This window comes from Salmo salar, chromosome 04 (assembly GCF_965601325.2).
Source record: "Salmo salar chromosome 04, fSalSal1, whole genome shotgun sequence".
In the NCBI taxonomy this organism is placed as follows: Eukaryota; Metazoa; Chordata; class Actinopteri; order Salmoniformes; family Salmonidae; genus Salmo; species Salmo salar.
In genome coordinates, this window is record NC_138294.1 from 29358140 (window position 1) to 29381135 (window position 22996).

The 22996-nt window shown below is 41.2% G+C and overlaps 1 pseudogene across 1 annotated transcript; it reads right to left on the minus strand.

The window, feature by feature from the left end:
- Positions 1–10280: 10280 nt before the first annotated feature.
- Positions 10281–19169, minus strand: LOC106598458 (putative E3 ubiquitin-protein ligase HERC3; annotated as a pseudogene). The gene is made up of 20 exons (XR_014392120.1): positions 18563–19169; positions 17906–17997; positions 17063–17193; positions 16776–16900; positions 16521–16597; positions 16285–16412; positions 16121–16180; positions 15901–16006; positions 15046–15238; positions 14546–14691; positions 14151–14273; positions 13788–13880; positions 13266–13433; positions 13042–13182; positions 12551–12717; positions 12222–12285; positions 11654–11724; positions 11208–11391; positions 10799–10897; positions 10281–10684 (listed from the first exon to the last, which is right to left on the minus strand). The product of XR_014392120.1 is annotated as a putative E3 ubiquitin-protein ligase HERC3 (transcript).
- Between the last annotated feature and the right edge of the window lie 3827 nt (positions 19170–22996).

Sequence of the window (22996 nt, forward strand, 5' to 3'; positions counted from 1 at the left end):
CGAGTCCTCCATCAATCATCCCCAAAGGCTCCTCTACTCAATGGCTTGGCAGTAGCCTCTCTGTTCTTGTGGTTGTATCTCTATCTCCCTGATCACCAAGACTGATCATCTCTGATAAACTAAAGTGTTGAATGCTAATAGAGGCAGTAATGAAGTCAATGGAACGCAGACCGTGGGGGATAGAAGGACGCACATTCAACAAATCTGTTTTAACAAAATCGATATTTGTCAAATCGTCATTTTGAGGTATTGTAACATGCCCAGAATGTGCTTACTAAAGTTTGATTTGGATATATTTGTCTGTTTTCACGGCATAACATTTAGAAGTGGTCCCTTTTCAGGTTTCGAAGAAGTGACTGCTAAATGCTAACTCACATTCATATAACTGGTAGCATACAGTGGCTTGCGAAAGTATTCACCCCCCTGGCATTTTTCCTATTTTGTTGCCTTACAACCTGGAATTAAAATTGATTTTTGGGGGGGTTTGTATCATTTGATTTACACAACACTGTGAAAATGCAAAATATTTTTTCTTGTGAAAAAAAAAAAAAAAAAAAACTTGAGCGTGTGTAACTATTCCCCCCCCCCAAGTCTCTTGGGATATGTCTCTATAAGCTTGGCACATCTAGCCAATGGGATTTTTGCCCATTCTTCAAGGCAAACTGCTCCAGCTCCTTCAAGTTGGATGGGTTCCGCTGATGTACAGCAATTTTTAAGTCATACCACAGATCCTCAATTGGACTGAGGCCTGGGCTTTGACTAGGTCATTCCAAGACATTTAAATGTTTCCCCTTAAACCACTCGAGTGTTACTTTAGCAGTATGCTTAGGGTCATTGTCCTGCTGGAAGGTGAACCTATGTCTCAGTCTCAAATCTCTGGAAAAGTGAAACAGGCTTCCCTTAAGAATTTCCCTGTATTTAGCACCATCCATCATTCCTTCAATTCTGACCAGTTTCCCAGTCCCTGCCAATGAAAAACATCCCACAAGCATGATGCTGCCACCACCATGCTTCACTGTGGGGATGGTGTTCTCGGGGTGATGCGAGGTGTTGGGTTTGCGCCAGACATAGCGTTTTCCTTGATGGCCAAAAAGCAACATTTTAGTCTCATCTGACCAGAGTACCTTCTTCCTTATGATTGGGGAGTCTCCCACACGCCTTTTGGCGTACACCAAATGTGTTTGCTTACTTTTTTCTTTAAGCAATGGCTTTTTTATGGCCACTCTTCCATAAAGCCCAGCTCTGTGGAGTGTACGGCTTAAAGTGGTCCTATGGACAGATACTCTAATCTCCGCTATGGAGCTTTGCAACTCCTTCAGGGTTATCTTTAGTCTCTTTGTTGCCTCTCTGATTAATGCCCTCCTTGCCTGGTCCATGAGTTTTGGTAGGTGGCCCTCTCTTGGCAGGTTTGTTGTGGTGCCATATTCTTTCCATTTTTTTATAATGGATTTAATGGTGCTCCATGGGATGTTCAAAGTTTCAGATATTTTTTTATAACCCAACCCTGATCTGTACATTTCCACAACTTTGTCGCTGACCTGTTTGGCTTGCTCCTTGGTCTTCATAGTGCCGCTTGCTTGGTGGTGCCCCTTGCTTAGTGGTGTTGCAGACTCTGGGGCCTTTCAGAACAGGTGTATATATACTGAGATCATGTGACAGATCATGTGACACTGGTGGACTTTATTTAACTAATTATGTGATTTCTGAAGGTAATTGGTTGCACCAGATCTTATTTAGAGGCTTCATAGCAAAGGGGGTGAATACATATGCACGCACCACTTTAACGTTTTTATTATTTAGAATTTTTTGAAACAACTAATTTTTTTCATTTCACTTCACCAATTTGGACTATTTTGTGTATGTCCATTACATGAAATCCAAGTAAAAATCTATTTAAATTACAAGTTGTAATGAAACAAAATAGGAAAAAAGCCAAGGGGGTGAATACTTTTGCAAGGCACTGTAGCTAGCATAGAGAAATCGATGATGGTACTCAAAGTCGCTTTTTAACTGTAATGCAATTTCTTGGTGATGATGACATCAACATGTATTGAGGTTGACATCACTACTAAACTCAGCAAAAAAAGAAATGTCCTCTCACTGTCAACTGCGTTTATTTTCAGCAAACTTAACATGTGTAAATATTTGTATGAACATAACAAGATTCAACAACTGAGACATAAACTGAACAAGTTCCACAGACATGTGACTAACAGAAATGGAATAATGTGTCCCTGAACAGTCAGTATCTGGTGTGGCCACCAGCTGCAATAAGTACTGCAGTGCATCTCCTCCTCATGGACTGCACTAGATTTGCCAGTTCTTGCTGTGAGATGTTACCCCACTCTTCCACCAAGGCACCTGTAAGTTCCCGGACATTTCTGGGGGAATAGCCCTAGTCCTCACCCTCCGATCCAACAGGTCCCAGATGTGGTCAATGGGATTGAGATCTGGGCTCTTCGCTGACCATGGCAGAACACTGACATTCCTGTCTTGCAGGAAATCACGCACAGAACGAACAGTATGGCTGGTGGCATTGTCATGCTGGAGGGTCATGTCAGGATGAACCTGCAGGAAGGACACCACATGAGGGAGGAGGATGTCTTCCCTGTAACGCACAGTGTTGAGATTGCCTGCAATGACAACAAGCTCAGTCCGATGATCCTGTGACACACCGCCCCAGACCATGACAGAACCTCCACTTCCAAATCGATCCCGCTCCAGAGTACAGGCCTCGGTGTAACGCTCATTCCTTCGACGATAAACGCGAATCCGACCCTCACCCCTGGTGAGACAAAACCGTGACTCGTCAGAGAAGAGCACTTTTTGCCAGTCCTGTTTGGTCCAGCGACGGTGGGTTTGTGCCCATAGGTGAAGTTGTTGCCGGTAATGTCTGGTAAGGACCTGCCTTACAACAGGCCTACGAGCCCTCAGTCCAGCCTCTCTCAGCCTATTGCTGACAGTCTGAGCACTGATGGAGGGATTGTGCATTCCTCGGGCAGTTGTTGTTGCTATCCTGTACCTGTCCCGCAGGTGTGATGTTCGGATGTACCGATCCTGTGCAGGTGTTGTTACACGTGGTCTGCCACTGCGTGGTCTGCCCTGTAGCGCTGTGTTAGGCGTCTCACAGTACGGACATTGCAATTCATTGCCCTGGCCACATCTGCAGTCCTCATGCGTCCTTGCAGCATGCCTAAGGCACGTTCACACAGATGAGCAGGGACCCTGGGCATCTTTCTTTTGGTGTTTTTCAGAGTCAGTAGGAAGGCCTCTTTAGTGTCCTAAGTTTTCATAACTGTCACCTTAATTTCCTACCGTCTGTAAGCTGTTAGTGTCTTAACGACCGTTCCACAGGTGCATGTTCATTAATTGTTAATGGTTCATTGAACAAGCATGGGAAACAGTGTTTAAACCTTTTACAATGATCTGTGAAGTTATTTGGATTTTTACAAATTATCTTTGAAAGACAGGGTCCTGAAAAAGGGGCATTTCTGTTTTTGCTGAGTTTATGTTCGTCAAAAGAGAGATCAGGGTCCAGAGTAATACCGAGGTCCTTCAGTTTTAGTCCACATGTAGTCGTGTCCGTGGTTTTTACGGGCATTCCCATGGATGTAATGGCGCGGCGGGGGATGACTTCCTGTTACTCTGACAAACCTAATTTTCCACATCCTGGTCCATCTTTGGCCATCAGACATATGACTCGCTATGCCTTTCATTGTCAACATACCTGGATGCGACTGGTGCAACAACTTCGGTAGCATACCCTGCCCTTGTGGTGGGATAACTACTCTTGAACCCCACAGAACACACCCATCTCGAACAGTCAAGGTCAAGTGACAAACGTAGTAAGGAATGATCTGAGGCTGTGTCACTGAAGGCCATCCTTTCAGGATAAATTCATGCACTTGTGATAATGTCAAATCCTATTGAAGTCCATTGCCTGATTTGTGCTGTGTTCACCGGCGCATCATCCAACACTTCGATCATCAAGACTTGGTCATTTTCTCCTTTTTGAGCGATGATTTCTGGAATGGGCAGTCTACTCAGAGCATCAGCATTCCCATGGCATCTACCTGGCTTGTAAATTCTGTAGTCGTGGGCCCTGAGCCACACAGCCCAACGTTTAACTCTTGGAGAGACCATTTGTGGTACTGGCTTTTGTTCATGGAACAGAGAGATCAGAGGCTTATAGTTGGTCACAATAGTGATTGTTCTCCCGTATAAGTATTTGTGGAATCTCTGTATTTCGAATATGAGGAGTACTTTTTCCTCCGCTGGCGACAATGTTCTTGACATGAACCGGATAGGTTTCTCTGCACCATTCTCCATCCGGTGTGACAGAACCGTCCCCACACCATACAATGAGGCATCACAAGATAAGATGAGTAGTGCACCAGCACTTCTGCTGATTGCAGTGACACCTTTGACTTTGCAAAAGCTTCTTCCTGTCTTTCTGACAATTTCCAGGCCACATCCTTCCTTAACAGTTGATACAGTGGAGCTAAGAGGGTAGAGAGGTTAGGGAGGAAGCGATTGTAATAGATCAGTAAGCCTAGATAGGCTTTCAGCTCTGTAACGCTTGTCGGAGCTGGAGCTTCCGCGACAGCCCTCACTTTAGCTTTTACAGTGGGTAACCCCTTGGCGTCCACCTTGTGACCCAGGTAATGCACTTCATCAGTTAACAGTGTACACTTGCTCCTCTTCAGCCGGAGACCCAACTTCACCCAAGTTTCTGAGATGTTCCTCCTTTGTTACTCTCGTGACAAGAATGCCGTAGAGGTAAAGTGCTACCTTGGGTATCCACTGCAGAACTCCCATGGTTCTTTGAAAGATAGCTTGTGCAAAAGACACCCCGAAAGGTAAGCTCAGAACTTGAAAGGAATAATTCTGTCCTCTGCTAAGAGTCTGTCAATTTCCACATCCACTTTAGGCTTCATAGCATATGGAACTGATCTTGGCCTACATAATTTGGGAGCAGCATCTGCAGCAACTTGAATGGTAGCATGGACACCTTTTAATGTCCCTAGCTCTTCTTTGAAAACACACTCATGCTTTGAAAGCACTTGCTGCAGGGACAATGTCTCTGTGGTAACATGTTTGATTTCATCCCAGTTAAATTTTTTCCCCTCCAACCACCCTCTCCCTAGTAAGCTGGGGCCAGTACCTTCCACTACAAGAGGCAAACCTTGATATTCCACTTGAACATCAGCAACTCCAATCACAGTGATCTTCTCCCCTGTGTATGCTGAGTTTAATGGGTGTGTCTCTCAGTTTAGGCACTTCAACTTTTTTCCACTTCTCATTGAATTGGGACCTGTTCATCAGTGTGACGCTACATCCTGTGTCTATTTCAAACGGTACCTTAAATCCATTTAATCCAATTTCCACAATGAAAGGCGTCACCTTTTTCATATCGCCTCCTGTACACTGTACAGTGAGAACGCTTGCTCTGCTTCTACGCACTCACTTTCATTTTCTATCACTTGATTTGAGCGTGGCGAGGTATTCTGTTTTCTGTAGATGGTGGCTTTTCTTAATGCGACACGCCCTCGCATGTGTCCCATTATCCCACAGGCATAACACTTTTCATGTTTGAATTTACAGTCAAGCGCTGCGTGTTTGCCTTTGCAACTATAACAGTCTATTTATTATTGGCTGCTGCCCCGCGGCTTTCCCCTCTTTGAAATTCAGCGCGCTCAGAGCTACTCACCTTTACTGTATGGCACATAGTTGCGCACCTTGCCTGTAAATCCAGTGCATTTCTATTCGCGGACTCTGTGGCCTGGGCCAGTTTGAGTGCATTCTCAAATGTGATATTAGGCTCTGTTAACAAGCGTAGTTGTATCCTGTCATAATTAATCCCACACAACAGCCGATCGCGTGGCATTAGAGATAATGTATTCCCATAGTTACAGTCCAGTGCTAGTTCTCAGCTCAGCCACATGTTCCCAATTGATTCGGTAGGTTAACTCATGCGTGAATCGTTGCACTATTTCACTGGGTTTGGGGTTGAAGTGATATTTTAATAGAAGGACTAGATGTATGAATGTATTTTCTCCTGGCTTATCTGGGCTCAACATGTTTCTCAGTAAACTGTATGTCTGTGCACAGACAACGCTTATGAGTATGGCTTTCCATAGCTGCATCAGTTATTTTATTAGCAGCAAAGAAATGTTCCATTATTTCACAGTACTCCTCCCATTCCTGATTTTTAGGATCAAATGGTGGTAGCGAACCTATTGTTTCCAAAGCCATCTTTTCCGATTCTCTCTCGCCTCACACAGTCAATATTTTTTCCTACACGTATCCTGGGAATCAATTCTTCAGAATCTTCACCACATCCAGCGTTACACGCCAAACACTCCGTTGAATTCGTGGCAAACAAATCCAACGCAGTCATCCTAGTCACCAAATATGTAGTATTTTAAGAGGCTTCTTAGATTGATGACACTGGACACGTAAGTACGTTTTAGTATTTCATGGTTACTTAGAATAACTTTCCCTAATGCATCTGGGTACGACCTGACGTAAACTAGGCTTTCTCAAGCATGGTTAGTTATATAAGGCAGACGTAGAAAACGGCTACGGATAGCGGAAAGAAACCCCCCGTCTTGAGTCAATACTGCCATCTATTGGTAAACATAAATATACCAGGTTACTACACAAATAAAGCAATAAACTGAGTGTTAGACAGAACAGCTTTGGCATATATGCATTGAGATGGGATTGGAAGGAATGATTGACTTATTAAATGTATTAGATAATTAAAAGTAGTAAGCTTCTCCAGCTGGAGACAACTTTACATACATTGGGGAGATAAGCAAGTACATTGAATGAATGATGTAAGGCTCATAACCTGACAGTCCAGACATACAGTATGTATAACCTCTTTAATAGTTGGCTTGTATAATGTGTGTGAGGGGAAATGACTGTCATCCCTATGAGGGATGTGGACAGAGAGTGTCATTGGGTAGTGGACCATTCTTGATATACATGGGAAACTGCTGAGTGTGAAAAACCCAGCAGCGTTGCAGTTCGCTACACTCGCATTAACATCTGCTAACCATGTGTATGTGACAAATACATTTGATTTGATTTGGTTGTTGACACACTCAAACTGGTGCGCCTGGCACCTACTACCATACCCCGTAAAACACATGGAATGGCTGGGGGTTCCCAAGGAGAGGTTTGAAAACCCCTGACGTAGGCTACATCAGAATTTTTAAACAAATCCCTGACCATAAATATTATCCTATTGATCAAATTTGTGGATAAAATGTATTACAATTTCAAAACGTATTCTTTGTTATAATTAGTTTGCTTGTTTGATCACACAGAGTTGTGCAACCACGTCTTTGTGAATGCCTATTGCTATGAATCTATAACCCAATAAAGCTTGTTTTGCGAAGCAAATTGTGAAAGTAGGAAATGTGTACATCGACATATTACAGATTTTTTTTTTACATGCTGTTGATGAACCTGTTGGTATTTTATGTCAAAAAAGATTGGATGAAGGCAGCAATACTGTCGGTGGAGATTTCTTTGGTCGCGTTACCCTCTAGTGGTCTATAAAGTGCATAAACTGGGACGGAGATAAAAGGGCCACGGTCAGTTGCAGACATAAATGTTATAGATAGAGATGTGGTGATTCATGACTCAGTCGAACAACTCAGTCGATTCTATTTCATTCCCATCTACTCTGATAAAAAAACAAATCGGATTGGTAAAATATGTAATGCATATCGTAGCCCTATGCAGTGCCATTGTTACACAACGCTTATCTGTCCAACTTCCAGAGTTTGACTCTGTATCTTTGTTCATTACATTTTTATTTATTGTACCATGGTAAAACAACAAAACCATTGCAAGGGTTGGTAAATCTGCACTAGGCCCAATGCCAACCCAAACTTTTATAATATTTTTATTTTTATACCTTTATTTTAACAGGGAGGACATATTGAGACCTAGGCCTCTTTTACAAATGTGCCCTGTATATACAACATAAATATATACTTTATACCCAAACAAATATATAGATATACATTAACCTTTTGATACAGGATGCAGTGATGAGTATCAAAACTGTCATCTGTAACCAAACGAAGGGCATTAGTAGTAGCAGCTGATAAATAATATCACCATAATCAAGAATAGATAAAAAGGTTGACTGAATAATCTGCTTCCTACTGCTTAGAGAAAGGAACGATCTGTTTCTGTAGAAAAATCTTAGCTTCTTAACCAGCTCATCTATGACTGAACAATAATATAAACGCAACACAGGAGGTTGGTGACACCATAATTGGGGAGGACAGGCTCATGTTAATGGCTGGAGCGGATTAGTGGAGTGGTATCAAACATATCAAACACATGGTTTCCATGTGTTTGATGCCATTCCATTCCATTATTATGAGCTGTCCTAAAATGTGCAGTTTTGTCACACAACACAATGCCACTTTTGTCTCAAATTTTGAAGGAGCGTGCAATTGGCATGCTGACTGCAGGAATGTCCACCAGAGCTGTAGCCAGATAATTGAATGTTCATATTTCTACCATAAGCCGCCTCCAACATTGTTTTAGAGAATTTGGCAGTATGTCCAACCTGCCTCACAACTGCAGATCACATGTATGGCGTTGTGTGCGCGAGTTGTGAACAGAGTACCCCATGTGGGAAATGGTGGTTACACTAGATACTGACTGGTTTTCTGATCCACGCCCACACTTATTTTTAAGGTATCTCTGACCAGTCATGTGAAATACATAGATTAGGGCATAATGAATAAAATTAACTGATTTCATGACATGAACTGTATCTCAGTAAAATCGTTGAAATTGTTGCATGTTGTGTTTATAGTTTTGGTCAGTATAACTGATCTGTGTCTTCTGTGCCCTGACAAGACTGGTGTGTTAGCCCTCTGAGCTAAAGCCTAGGCATTAACCTTAGACACACCTCTTCAGATCTCAGGCAAGATTCCTCATCACATAAGCGTGGTTTACTAAACCACGTCAGTTTCATATACCCTGGTGCAGCATATTTGTTCATGGTCCCTGACACTACTGAATCCTGAACACGTACGTTATTTTTAGCCTTTTTTAAAAATGCTTTCGCTTTGTTTTGTTTTTATAACTAGGGCCAGGTGCAGATCAATGGTTTCAACCTAGGCCGCTACTGGCCCGCTCGCGGCCCACAGTTCACCTTGTACGTGCATCCAACAATGTGACCACCCTAGAGCTGGAGGGGGACCCATGCAACCCCAGGCGCTGTACGGTGGAGTTCACAAACACCCCCGGTCCTTAACTCCATTGTTGTCTGACCACAAACACCAGAGGGCGGTGTTACATAAAGAAGATCTCTTATGATGATCGCTGATCAAAAATGCACTTACTGTATTTATCTGGAACACAGGAGGTCGGTAACACCTTAATTGGTGGAGCGGAATCAGTGGAATGGTATGAAATACATCAAACACTCAATTCCACCCATTATTATGAGCCGTCCTCCCCTCAGCAGCCTCCACTGATCTGGAAGTGATCTATTTTGCACTGATCTTTTAAAAATCAAAGAGGAATGTTTGTAATTTAATCACGGGTGACTGTACCTTTAACATGACCTCTATATAGTGTCTTAAAATCCGATATGACTTTGTTCACATGAGCATCTCTATTCAAAGGGAATTAAGTATGCGTCATTTGAACAGTATGTATGTGTTTTTGGAAATGGAATCAAGTTCACGAAGGAAAATTACTCATTTAGAAGTGCTATGAACTTGAGTAGTACTCTAAATATAAGTCGAGGTCAGTGGTGCTCAAATCATGAGCCTGGAGGTTTTATTTTTATGTCAAGGCACTACACAACCGAAAATACGCCTTTTAAAGGCCTTGTTCCCGATGTTCACTGAGATCACGTTCATGGTAAATGCTGGCATGTCTGCTAAAGTGTAAATGACCTTTAAATGTATCTTATAGTGCGCTGCGCTATAGAGCGCCTTGAGTTAAATCCTGCCCTATATTGTGAATTGGGGAAGGATGATTGAGAAGGATGTGTGCCAAATGATCTGTGTCTTATTGTGTGCCACCTAACTGCAGGGATATTATGTTTTCATTGATTTCTGTAATGAACCATTTGGTGGGTCTTGTAAAAGAATAGTTCTTGTGTTCAGCTGAAAACCTGATATGCTTCTTTTAACAATTTGATTATTTCAATTACTTTGGGATTTCCTTGTATCTTGGTTGTTATCATTTTTTAAAATCTGTTTAATGTGCAGGCACAAACCATGCTGTACTTGTTGATTTATAAATATTTTAATAACATTTGATGAATGCAATATGATAATGTCATAGTACCACACAGATCTCAAGTTAGGATTTGAAATACAACCCTACATTAAAACAATCCAAATCTTAAACCCAACTATAGAACAATGAAAAGATGAACTCAGGAGAGGAGTATATACAGCAGCAACACTATACACCCATTATTCATTCCAGAAGCCTCTGTTGTGGCCAACAGCCTCTATAAGCCTGCTCTGTAGTGTCTCTTTGGAGGGGTAGATGGGCAGCTGCAACAGAGAGTGACAGGTCAGCGCCTCTGGAAAATGCTGTTGGGAGGAGTTGAGAAGGGTTTGGACCCTCATCCTGATCTGGTTCATACCCAGGATGGGCACACGATCACAGCCAGTCAGGAACACTGAAGGGGCAAAGGTGGTAAAAGGGAGAGGGCAGTGAATGACAGAACAGAACGTTATTCTCAGTAGCCTACGTTATTGGTTCATCTGTTACAATGAAAATGTTCCATACTTACACAGGAACGCTTTCTTTTGATCCTCTGTCAGTTCCTCAAACACCTCCCAGAATGTGACGATGTTGGGATGCCCAGCATGGTACTCTCCTACACAGTGTTCTAGTTTGGGGGGGAAATGCCATCAATTAATATGGTGAAGCAATAGACACTTAACAACATTCAAACCATTTGTCAAATCAATGTATCAAAACAACATTTTAGCTAGGTTGCAGAACATGTTCACCATGAATCCCAAATCAACCCCAGGACACTTGTTTTTAAGGCTCCATCTTGCCCTCTGAAAGGCTAGGTGACATTTCTGCATATATTATATGTTTTTACTTGTCTAATGCTCTCAGATGTAGACAATTGGCTTGGGGTAGATTTGTGATTGAGCTTCAGTCATGTAGTAACAAAACATGCTTCTGACCTGTTTCAGCGTTTCCCAGTCGAAGTTCTCCTTCCCCACCATCACTCCCCTCAGTTCCTCTGGCTGGAAGAACTCCACCACATCCATGTCACACACCTTGAAGAAGCCTTTCCTGAACTCTTCAAACACCACCTCTACTGACTGGTTGAAGATGTAGTTCACATAGGTGTCAACAAACTCCTTCCTGTCAAAAGAATGACAGAGTCAGATATCCATTGAGTTGTAGATAGTATAGGTTGCTGTCAATTCCAGTTGATGTCAATTCAAGGAATGAGAAGCATCATTTACTTTCCATTATGATTTCTCCATTCATACAATTATATTTCAATTTGAGATGATATTGCCGAAATGGAATTGACCCCAATCCTGGTAGCTGTAGCAATGGAAAAACTTGTCATTTTGTAAACCTTGTATTTTGTCAGTAGTAAATATTGCTATAATCTTACTTGTTAGCACTTGTGACGAGTTTTCCAGTTTCTTTAGGATCAAGTTCCACCACTACGTCACCCCACATCACCTAAAATAGTAAGTAATGAAAATAGTGAGGTAAATGAACAATGATAACACTTCAGACTGAGGGTATGGAAAAATAGATGGGAGTGATCTGGGAAAGAAATACACACTGAAATAATATAATTGATCTTATGTTCAGTAATTCATACCACTTCACTTCAATTAACTACAGATGTAAGATCTTAATTTGAGCCAAAATGATACAGCTGGAAAATAATCCTGCAGCAACAGGAAATGTGAATTATTATGTGTATTATAATGAATGGACATTTTTTGTAGGGGTTGACACATTTCTCGTATGGGCAAATCAAGTCTGTCATTTTAAAGTGTAAATTACTAACTTTAGAAGCCTTATAAAACCTTGAATACACTACAAGTTTGTATTTCCTGCTGTGCAGGAAAATTGTCAGCAACAAAAGAGTGATCAAATTAATATCCTACATCTGTATTATGTTAGATTTTATTTGTTCATCGATCAAACTGTTTGAATGCAATACATACTGAGAAAGTCATGTCCATGTTTTCAACATCATCATCAGGGTAATCCAAGATGTACTGCAAACTCCTTCAAAAGCATTGAAAATAATATGTGACAATTATAAAATCTGCAATCAATAAATCATGATGCTTTCATAAATTAAAAACTATTTATCCAAATAATGAATAATTGCTTATCCACACAGAGCAAGTGCCCTGCCCCTGAGATGCAATAAAATGCATTGAGATGCAATTTCTTAATCTGTCCTTGGTGTCCTTATAACAAATACAACTGCCTGTACTGTAATACATTACTGACTAAGGGATAACAATATATTATGGTCTGAACTTACCCGGCTTCAATGGGGCTAAACTCTCTCAGGTCCTCTAAAGAGGGCTTGATGTTCACCAGCTTCTTGAAGAAGGCCATGGGGAAGGGGAGGTGCACCATGTTGTTGTTGTACAGGGCCATCCCACACAGAACCCCAAACAGGAAATAACGCTTCTCCTCCACTCTAGGCTGTTAGTAAGGATGTGTTGGACAAGAGACAAGAAATACGCCATGAGTGAAAATATAGGACATGCTGTTGATAACCTGGGGAAAATGATAGCTTAATATACAGTAAAGGGAAGGTACTGTGGTTTCTACAATACAGCAGTAGGCTACTAATACAGTAGTAATACAGTAGTAGATCCTCTCCAGGAACATATAATTATAGTGTTTCACTACCAGCACATTTGAAGCTTTTTGAAAGTACAATGATTATCGATATAGAAATAAAATAATGTGTTGAGGAGCAGAAAACCTCATAATTCAAGTGTAACTTCCCTAAACGTGCCTCACCATTGCAGGGAACCAGGCCAGCGTGTTGGTGTCGTTGTACATGAACATCCCAGATTCGGGAACCAACAGCTTATCAAACAAATGGAGGAAGTAGTCCCTTTTGTAGACAGCTGTCAGCGTCGCATCCTCGTCGAAATACACCTGAGAGAGGTAAGCAGTACATTTTGGCATAGCCCTTCTCTGTTCAAAACATTGTCTCATCATATTTAAAAATATGGACTTACCACAATGGACCTCTTGAAGGTACTGTGATATGCTACACTCAGTTGATGGAAAGTGTCTTCGATGAGTGATGCTCTCCTCAGCCTCAGCTCAAAGAACGGAGCAGGAGCCGCCACGGGGAACATGTCAAAAGGCCACATGCCACTTCTTTGGCGATTGTTAGGGGGATTCTGCAATACAGTGCAATACTAAGTCTTCAGTTAGTGCTTTTCTAGTATTAATTTCAACCAGTTTCTCACATCAACAAGGTTAAGAAATATGGTTGGTTTCTTCAGTATTGATGGTCAACACTCCAGAGCTACTTGGAATGCAGGCTTTTGCTCCAGCCCTGTTCTAACACACCTGATTCAGCTAATCAAGATCCTGGTGAGCAGCTGATTAGTAGAACCAGGTGTGTTAGAGCAGGGCAAGAGCAAAAGCCTGCATACACAGTCAGTTGGTCTCTAGTAGGGGGTTTAGCCACCCTGATTTATAGTATCTGCTGTATATTATAATACTATATATTGAGAAGCAAGATTCATTACCTTTGTGAGTGCAGCGTTGATGTTAAAAACTTTTATCTTGCTCTGCAGATTCATCAAGAATGGGTAACGACAAAAGATGGCAGTTGTCTGATCCTGAAAGTGACGTAAAAGAAAACATACAATGCATCTCAAAAGCCTAAAGTAGCTTCCTCTCCATCTTATTTCATTCGTCTGCACTGATAAAACAAAAAATTCAAGAGACAGACAGATTCTCTAGTAGGAAACCACCATTGTCTGTTTTTTCAGATCATTGTTGATGAAGCATAGGAAGCTTCTATTGAGATGCAGCCTTTGACACTAAATCTTAACAAAACAACAAACAAACACCTCAAGACTGAGACTAGATAACTTTACTTTTCTTACCTGCTTTGACAATGAACGCCAAAGCTTCACATCTTCCTCTAGGAACATGGGATGGAACTCAGTATCCTCCAAACAAAAAGAACTGTCGGGAACAATCTGGGTCCCACCAGCCTTTTGGTTTGCCTTTTAAATAATATACAAAAGTCAAGGAGCTTTAATATGACAAGAAAATACTTTATAAATAAATTAAGTGTATTAGCAAAATATAATTGTGTATCAGCAAAATGTTATTTCATCAACTCTCAGTTACGGTTTCATTGATTTGTGCAATAAAGTAAATACATAGGCTCCATTAAAATGACCCTGGCACCATGTTGGGACCGGATGTTGCCTGTTCAAAATGGTCAACAACTTTATCAAATTGATTGTAAGGGCAGAGATGCATGGACACTGACTCTGTGGAGATGGTCGAGGACCTGGAACAGGTGTTTGAGGCCAGGGGTGCGGAGATGGGTAGTTGTCAGAATCACCGATAGGGCCTTCTTCCACATCCTAATGTGCTTGGTCGCGACAGAGAGCTTCAGTGAGGACCACCAGTCAACTACAGGACATGTTAAAGAAGAGATGAATTATGCAATTTCTTCTCAAAACATTCACTGAGGGCATAGAATTAATCCTTCAGGGTGTGCACGTGTGTTTTAGCTCAGCACAAACAAACCTATTTCAAATCATCAAGAACTTTGTGATTTACCCAGATCCAGATTTGTTTGCACTTTAGCCAACTCCTCTGACTATCATTGCCATGCTATGTCAACATATTTGGCATGGTAACGAATGACCAAGGTAAAGAGTTGCTTTAATTGGTTAAAGCATAAACAGATCTGCGACAAAGTTATTGTTGATTAGTTGAATTTGGGGTGACACACTTAACATTTTAAATGGACAGCAACATTACCGAGGACCTGCAGCTTGTCGGGGTGCAGTTTGAGGATAGCAGCAGCAACGGCTTTGGTGAGATCTGTCCTTCTGTGCTGTTTGTGAAGGACCCTCAGGAGCTCAGGGAGAACCAGGTAGACCCTCAAGCCCTCCACTCCAATGGGCTCCTCATACAGGGAGGGAAGCAGTGTGTGCTGGACAACAGCTTCAACCTAGTGCAATGAAAGTGTTGTATGTCATTCAAATGATAATGACAAGTATTTCAGCAATTCAATGTGCTATTGAACAGATATGGCAAGATAAAGACAAATAGGAATTAGATTACATTTTTTATTTTTTTATTTCACCTTTATTTAACCAGGTTGGCAAGTTGAGAACAAGTTCTCATTTACAATTGCGACCTGGCCAAGATAAAGCAAAGCAGTTCGACACATACAACAACACAGAGTTACACATGGAGTAAAACAAACTTACAGTCAATAATAAAGTAGAAAAATAAGTCTATATACAATGTGAGCAAATGAGGTGAGATAAGGGAGGTAAAGGCAAAAAAGGCCATGGTGGCAAAGTAAATACAATATAGCAAGTAAAACGTAAATGTAAAACACTGGATGACGTAAATGTAAAACACTGGAATGGTAGATTTGTAGTGGAAGAAAGTGCAAAGTAGAACTAGAAATAATGGGGTGCAAAGGAGCAAAATATATAAATAAATACAGTAGGGGAAGAGGTAGTTGTTTAGGCTAAATTATAGATGGGCTATGTACAGGTGCAGTGATCTGTGAGCTGCGCTGACAGCTGGTGCTTAAAGCTAGTGAGGGAGATCAGTGTTTCGAGTATACCGGTATATTATATAAATATGTTGACAGAATACCTCAGTCAAAACTTTGTCCTTTTTCGCCAGCTTCCGGAATGCGCCTTGGACGAGTGAAGAATCCAGGCCAGACTGTTTTGGTGAGGTTTGGTAATGTTTGTCACAACTAATAAAAGCAAGAAAAAAATGTATAATATTTAAATATTTAAATCAGTATACTTTGATAATGTAATATTTCAAACACAAGTCAATCATTTGAACCAATATTATATACTGTTACCTTTTATCAAGAAAACTCCCATTTAAGCATGATGCAGAAGAAAACATTTTGGTGATTTCCCTGCAAATACAAGTTTGAGTAATCTTTCAGTTCAGTATGTGATCGTACATAAACAAAATAAGGAAATAACAACAGTAAATGATAGTTACTTATATCATACTTACTTCTGTCCTTTTTTCCATGATTTTGAATCACATTCTGAGATCCATTTGTCAATGATTTCTTCATCTATAGTTTGTTGTGTCACTTTGCCCACACTTGACCTGAGATTGTTAGACCTTTCTTCAGACTCCTGGGAAGATGACAAAGTGATGAAACGTATCACAGCAATGTTAAGTATAAAGGACAAACTATGTCCTGTTTTGCTAACTCATTGTTTCAAAGCAAATTGTGTCCATACCTGACCAAGAGTGCACAATGCAAAGGAATGGTTTCCTCCAGCAAAAATGTGTTCAATTTTCTGGTCATCAATCTGGTCTGAAATGTTGACAAAAATAGTTGATTATCAAGTTAATGCTATTTCATGTTTTACTTCATGTTATTTTAGTTGAGTATTGTCAAATAAGCATTTGTTGAGTTGACTTTTATTCAGGTTTGATCTGTTCTGAAAATGCGTGTACTCTGGCTAATGGTATACCATAAATGAATGTTTTACCTGGCAGTTGTACTGGTAGGGGCACAGACTGATCAATCTTTACTGCATTTCCCAGCTACCCTTGCTCTCCGCACCCAAATTAGTAGATCTTATTGGAGGGCCCCACAAATGCTAATGTGTGGTGTCTAATGTGGCAAACGGACAGAGAAAACATTTCTCAAATCAACAATGACTTCTAAAAAGGTCTTATGCTGAGATGAAAATAACCAAACAGGTTCTACATCACAATTTTTGTTGTGTCAAAACATTTTGTCAATTCCAGATCATGTGTAATAAGTGTAGCCTACCTTCCACAGGCTATCTGGGTCACCATTGACCCCCAGAGTTGCCCCACCACTCGAGGTCGTAGTTCATCTCGGAGACAGTTGTGTCCAAGCTGTCCATAGCGGCCTGAGCCAAATGTGAACACCACACCTCCCTAGAACAAAATCAACCCAGACAGTTATCATACAGTGTTTTCCTCTAGTTAATGAGGATGTTTCAATGCAAAATTCCAGGGAACTAAAAACTAAAACATTTCATTTCTTTTTTTATTTCAACATTATTTAACTAGGCGAGTCAGTTAAGAACAAATTGTTATTGACAATGACAGCCTACCAAAAGGTCCCCCCGTCTGGGACGGGGTCTGGGATTAAAAATATAATTTAATTAAATAAAAATATAGGAGAAAACACATCACGACATGAGACAACACTACATAAAGAGAGACCTAAGACAACAACACAGCATGGCAGCAACACATGACAACACAGCATGGTAGCAACACAACATGACAGCAACATGGTAGCAACACAACATGGCAGCAGCGCAACATGGTAGCAGCACAAAACATGGTACAAACATTATTGGGCACAGACAACAGCACAAAGGGCAAGAAGGTAGAGACAACAATACATCATGCAAAGAAGCCACAACTGTCAGTAAGAGTGTCCATAATTGAGTCTTTGAATGAAGAGATAAAACTGTCCAGTTTGAGTGCTTGTTGCAGCTTGTTCCAGTTGCTGGCTGCAGCGAACATTGAGACACCAATATAAATAAACACACATAAAATGTAGACATATTGTATGGTCCAAACAACATTTAGTTCAAATGATAGGGAAAAGTGTAATTATGTCAGACAGATATACAACCTTTGTCAGAACGGCAGTATGTTCTCCTCCACATGAAATCAAAACAGTCTTCTTCAGATTCAGGCAATCAACAGGAGCTGGGGCATGTCTGTCTACAGAAAATTGGGTTTGTTTTATTGTTATTCTTATATATTATTTTTTATAATTATTTACAACACATAACCCTCAAACACATGTCACATTGTTCTCTCTCATCCTGGTTAAAATAGTTTTTAGACAGAAAAAGCACATTTCTGTACTTTTCTTTATTTTTTTCACATAAAACCACCAAAAAATGAGGTTGATAATAGATAAATCAGGAGTCTCCAGCTACAGCCTGAGAGAGCTACTGAGTGTGAAGACTTTTGTTTAAACCCAACACTAACACACCTGTTTCAAATAATGTACTGTTCAGGGTCTTCGGTCTGGACCTTGATTATTTCAATATATTTAACAAAAGTCAACACATATGCTATTGTGTAATGTATACTGTACTTGTTGTGTCCCCTAGCAGAGAACCCGGCCCTCTTCTGACAGTAAAACAGCATGAGAATCTCCACAACTCAGAGCCCGAATCGTCTCCTTACGTTTCACACTCTCTAAAGCACATAAAACATATGATTGGGCAACTCAAGAAAATATTTTATAAAAATTGATTGGAAAGGAGATTAGACCTACTCAGTTTCCCTGTGAATCTTCTCCCATCTTGGTCCTCTTGAATCTGTGCGACAGACACTAGTCTCCCATTATTTCTGATAAACGCGACCACACTGTTACCTGCGGACAGACCCTGAATTTTAGATTTAAGGTGTATCAAATTAACGCAACTAATATCCGTTCTTGTCGTATCTAAACCAAAGCCATTACGACTATCCTCTCCCCATGAAATCATTGTTGTGTTATATTCTTAAACAAGTCCATACAGATTCTAACACTTGAAGGAGAGACACCTGCCGATGTGTCCGACTCAATGATTGGTTTATATGACCACAACCAACCATGACATACAGAAAGACTAATCATCATCATTATCATCAACAAAACAGGAAACTAAAATGAATCTTAAATTAAACTGTATTTATAGAGGGCATAAAAGAAAACACGCCTACAAGCAAATATAAATACAGTTTCGAATAGTTACTTATGGCGCAAGGCCGAAAACGAAAGTGAACGTCTATTGACAATAACAGCCCAGTTATCTTGGAAATAGCCTACAATAAACTGACGTATTTGACACACATGATAATGCTTGAAACATTACCACCCAGTCGATACCTCGCTAGATGCATTTCAGTGGAACTGGCTGCAACGCCTACTTTATGCTGTGTCATGCATGACTGCTAAATGCTCAACTGAAAATTGTTTCGGAGTTTGAAAAGACCCATGCCTCAGAGACGTCCCTCATATTTGCCCTGTTTTTTTTCTTAAGATTTTAAATTAATTACCTAACTTCATTTTTAAGCTCACGTTTATCATTATTTTTTCAAAAAATAACTGTCAGCAGTATTTTTCGGAGGGTGCACACTGACTTAACCAGGCAGAGTAAAGAAAATACTAAAATTGGTTAAATTGTTGGGTTATTATACTATACACCAGTGTGGCAGTTGTACAAAACTACTAAGGCATAAAAGTTCTAAAATAATCAATGTCCATCATTAGTTAAAATGACAATTGAACAGGTAAATAGGTATATAATAACCTATGCAGAAAGTAGGGATGGGAGTTTGAAATACTTTTACTATTCGAATAGTAACATTCATTTTTGTCTGATATCCGGATATTTGAAATACATGTGGTTTTTAAAAACCTACGTTTTAAACCTGAACCCAGCTATGCGAGGGAGAAGATGGTACTTTATTGTTGCAGCTGTGGAAGAACAGGAAAGAGAGATGGGAGCGAGCAGACTGAGGGAGAGAGAGACGCCAAGACAACTCCGCTACAGCCAACACTAGCTAGCTAACTTGCAGCAGCGACAATGTTATTTATTATGGAGAATAAGAACACCTCCTCCCAGCAGCCCACTGCACTGAGGATAGGAAACTGTCACCACCGATAAATCCACTATAATTGAGAATTTCAATAAGCATTTTTCTACGGCTGGCCATGCTTTCCACCTGGCTACCCCTACCGCGGTCAACAGCACTGCACCCCCCACAGCTATGCGCCCAAGCCTTCCCCAGTTCTCCTTCTCCAAAATCCAGTCAGCTGATGTTCTGAAAAAGCGGCAAAATCTGGACCCCTACAAATCAGCCGGGCTAGACAATCTTGACTCTTTCTTTCTAAAATTATCTGCCGAAATTGTTGCAACCCCTATTACTAGCCTGTACAACCTCTCGTGTCGTCTGAGATTCCCAAAGATTGGAAAGCAGCTGCGGTAATCCCCCTCTTCAAAGGGGGGGACATTCTTGACCCGAACTGCTACAGACCTATATCTATCCTACCCTGCCTTTCTAAGGTCTTCGAAAGCCAAGTCAACAAACAGATTACCGACCATTTCGAATCCCACCGCACCTTCTCCGCTATGGAATCTGGTTTCAGAGCTGGTCATGGGTGCACCTCAGCCATGCTCAAAGTCCTAAACGATATCGTAACCACCATCGATAAAAAATAATACTGTGCTGCCGTATTCATTGACCTGGCCAAGGCTTTCTACTCTGTCAATCACCACATCCTCATCGGCAGACTCAATAGCCTTGGTTTCTCAAATGATTGCCTCACCTGGTTCTCCAACTACTTCTCTGATAGATTTCAATGTGTCAAATCGGATGGCCTGTTGTCCGGGCCTCTGGCAGTCTCTATGGGGGTGCCACAGGGTTCAATTCTTGGGCCAACTCTTTTCTCTGTATACATCAATGAGGTCGCTCTTGCTGCTGGTGAGTCTCTGATCCACCTCTACGCAGACGATACCATTCTATATACTTCTGGCCCTTCTTTGGACACTGTGTTAACAACCCTCCAAACGAGCTTCAATTCCATACAACTCTCCTTCCGTGGCTTCCAACTCCTCTTAAATACAAGTAAAACTAAATGCAATGCTCTTCAACCGATCGCTGCCCGCACCTGCCCGCCCGTCCAGCATCACTACTCTGGACGGTTCTGACTTAGAATATGTGGACAACTACAAATACCTAGGTGTCTAGTTAGACTGTAAACTCTCCTTCCAGACTCACATCAAACATCTCCCATCCAAACTTATATCTAGAATTGGCTTCCTATTTCGCAACAAAGCATCCTTCACTCATGCTGCCAAACATACCCTCGTAAAACGGACCATCCTACCGATCCTCGACTTCGGCGATGTCATTTACAAAATAGCCTCCAATACCCTACTCAATAAACTGGATGCAGTCTATCACAGTGCCATCCGTTTTGTCACCAAAGCCCCATATACTACCCACCACTGCGACCTGTACGCTCTCGTTGGCTGGCCCTCGCTTCATACTCGTCGCCAAACCCACTGGCTCCAGGTCATCTTCAAGACGCTGCTAGGTAAAGTCCCCCCTTATCTCAGCTCACTGGTCACCATAGCAGCACCCCCCTGTAGCACGCGCTCCAGCAGGTATATCTCTCTGGTCACCCCCAAAGCCAATTCCTCATTTGGCCGTCTCTCCTTCCAGTTCTCTGCTGCCAATGACTGGAACGAACTAAAAAAATCTCTGAAACTGGAAACACTTATCTCCCTCACTAGCTTTAAGCATTCCAGTGTTTTACTTGCTATATTGTATTTACTTTGCCACCATGGCCTTTTTTGCCTTTACCTCCCTTATCTCACCTCATTTGCTCACATTGTATATAGACTTATTTTTCTACTGTATTATTGACTGTATGTTTGTTTTACTCCATGTGTAACTCTGTGTTGTTGTATGTGTCGAACTTCTTTGCTTTATCTTGGCCAGGTCGCAATTGTAAATGAGAACTTGTTCTCAACTTGCCTACCTGGTTAAATAAAGGTGAAATAAAAAAAAAAATTATCACCCCATATAACAATGTCTATATTGACTGGAGTAGCCTATTGGATTCGACAACACTTCCTGTAGCTACTCACCCCAACGCTAGGCATCGCCTTTTCATGGAATCCAATGGGCTGCTAAAGGATTAGCTAGCCTAGCATGCTGACGAAAAACTAACATTCATTAACAACTAGCAGTATTTCAAACTTCTCAATTTGTCAGTTGGGATAATTAGGAGTACACCGCTGTATTCCATTCCTGGATTGAGGTACTTTTTCCGAGCCATATCTCTCGCCGGCCCCGAGCAGTCTTGATCGTGTCATAGCAGCATTCCGACTAGAGAGAGAACTTAATGAAGAGTTTGAGCTGATTTATTCTTGCTCACAGATGAAACTGAAGAAATGCAGAATTTACATTATTAATCATTGCAAAACACTAATTTAAAATACATAATACATAATACGTGACATGCATAGAATATTGAACAATTGAAAACATTACAGGACATTTTTCATTGAGCAATGTAAATATTAAAATGGGATTTAAAAAAATATACATTGCTCAAAAAAATAAAGGGAACACTTAAACAACACATCCTAGATCTGAATGAAAGAAATAATCTTATTAAATACTTTTTTCTTTACATAGTTGAATGTGCCGACAACAAAATCACACAAAAATAATCAATGGAAATCCAATTTATCAACCCATGGAGGTCTGGATTTGGAGTCACACTCAAAATTAAAGTGGAAAACCACACCACAGGCTGATCCAACTTTGATGTAATGTCCTTAAAACAAGTCAAAATGAGGCTCAGTAGTGTGTGTGGCCTCCACGTGCCTGTATGACCTCCCTACAACGCCTGGGCATGCTCCTGATGAGGTGGCGGATGGTCTCCTGAGGGATCTCCTCCCAGACCTGGACTAAAGCATCCGCCAACTCCTGGACAGTCTGTGGTGCAACGTGGCATTGGTGGATGGAGCGAGACATGATGTCCCAGATGTGCTCAATTGGATTCAGGTCTGGGGAACGGGCGGGCCAGTCCATAGCATCAATGCCTTCCTCTTGCAGGAACTGCTGACACACTCCAGCCACATGAGGTCTAGCATTGTCTTGCATTAGGGGGAACCCAGGGCCAACCGCACCAGCATATGGTCTCACA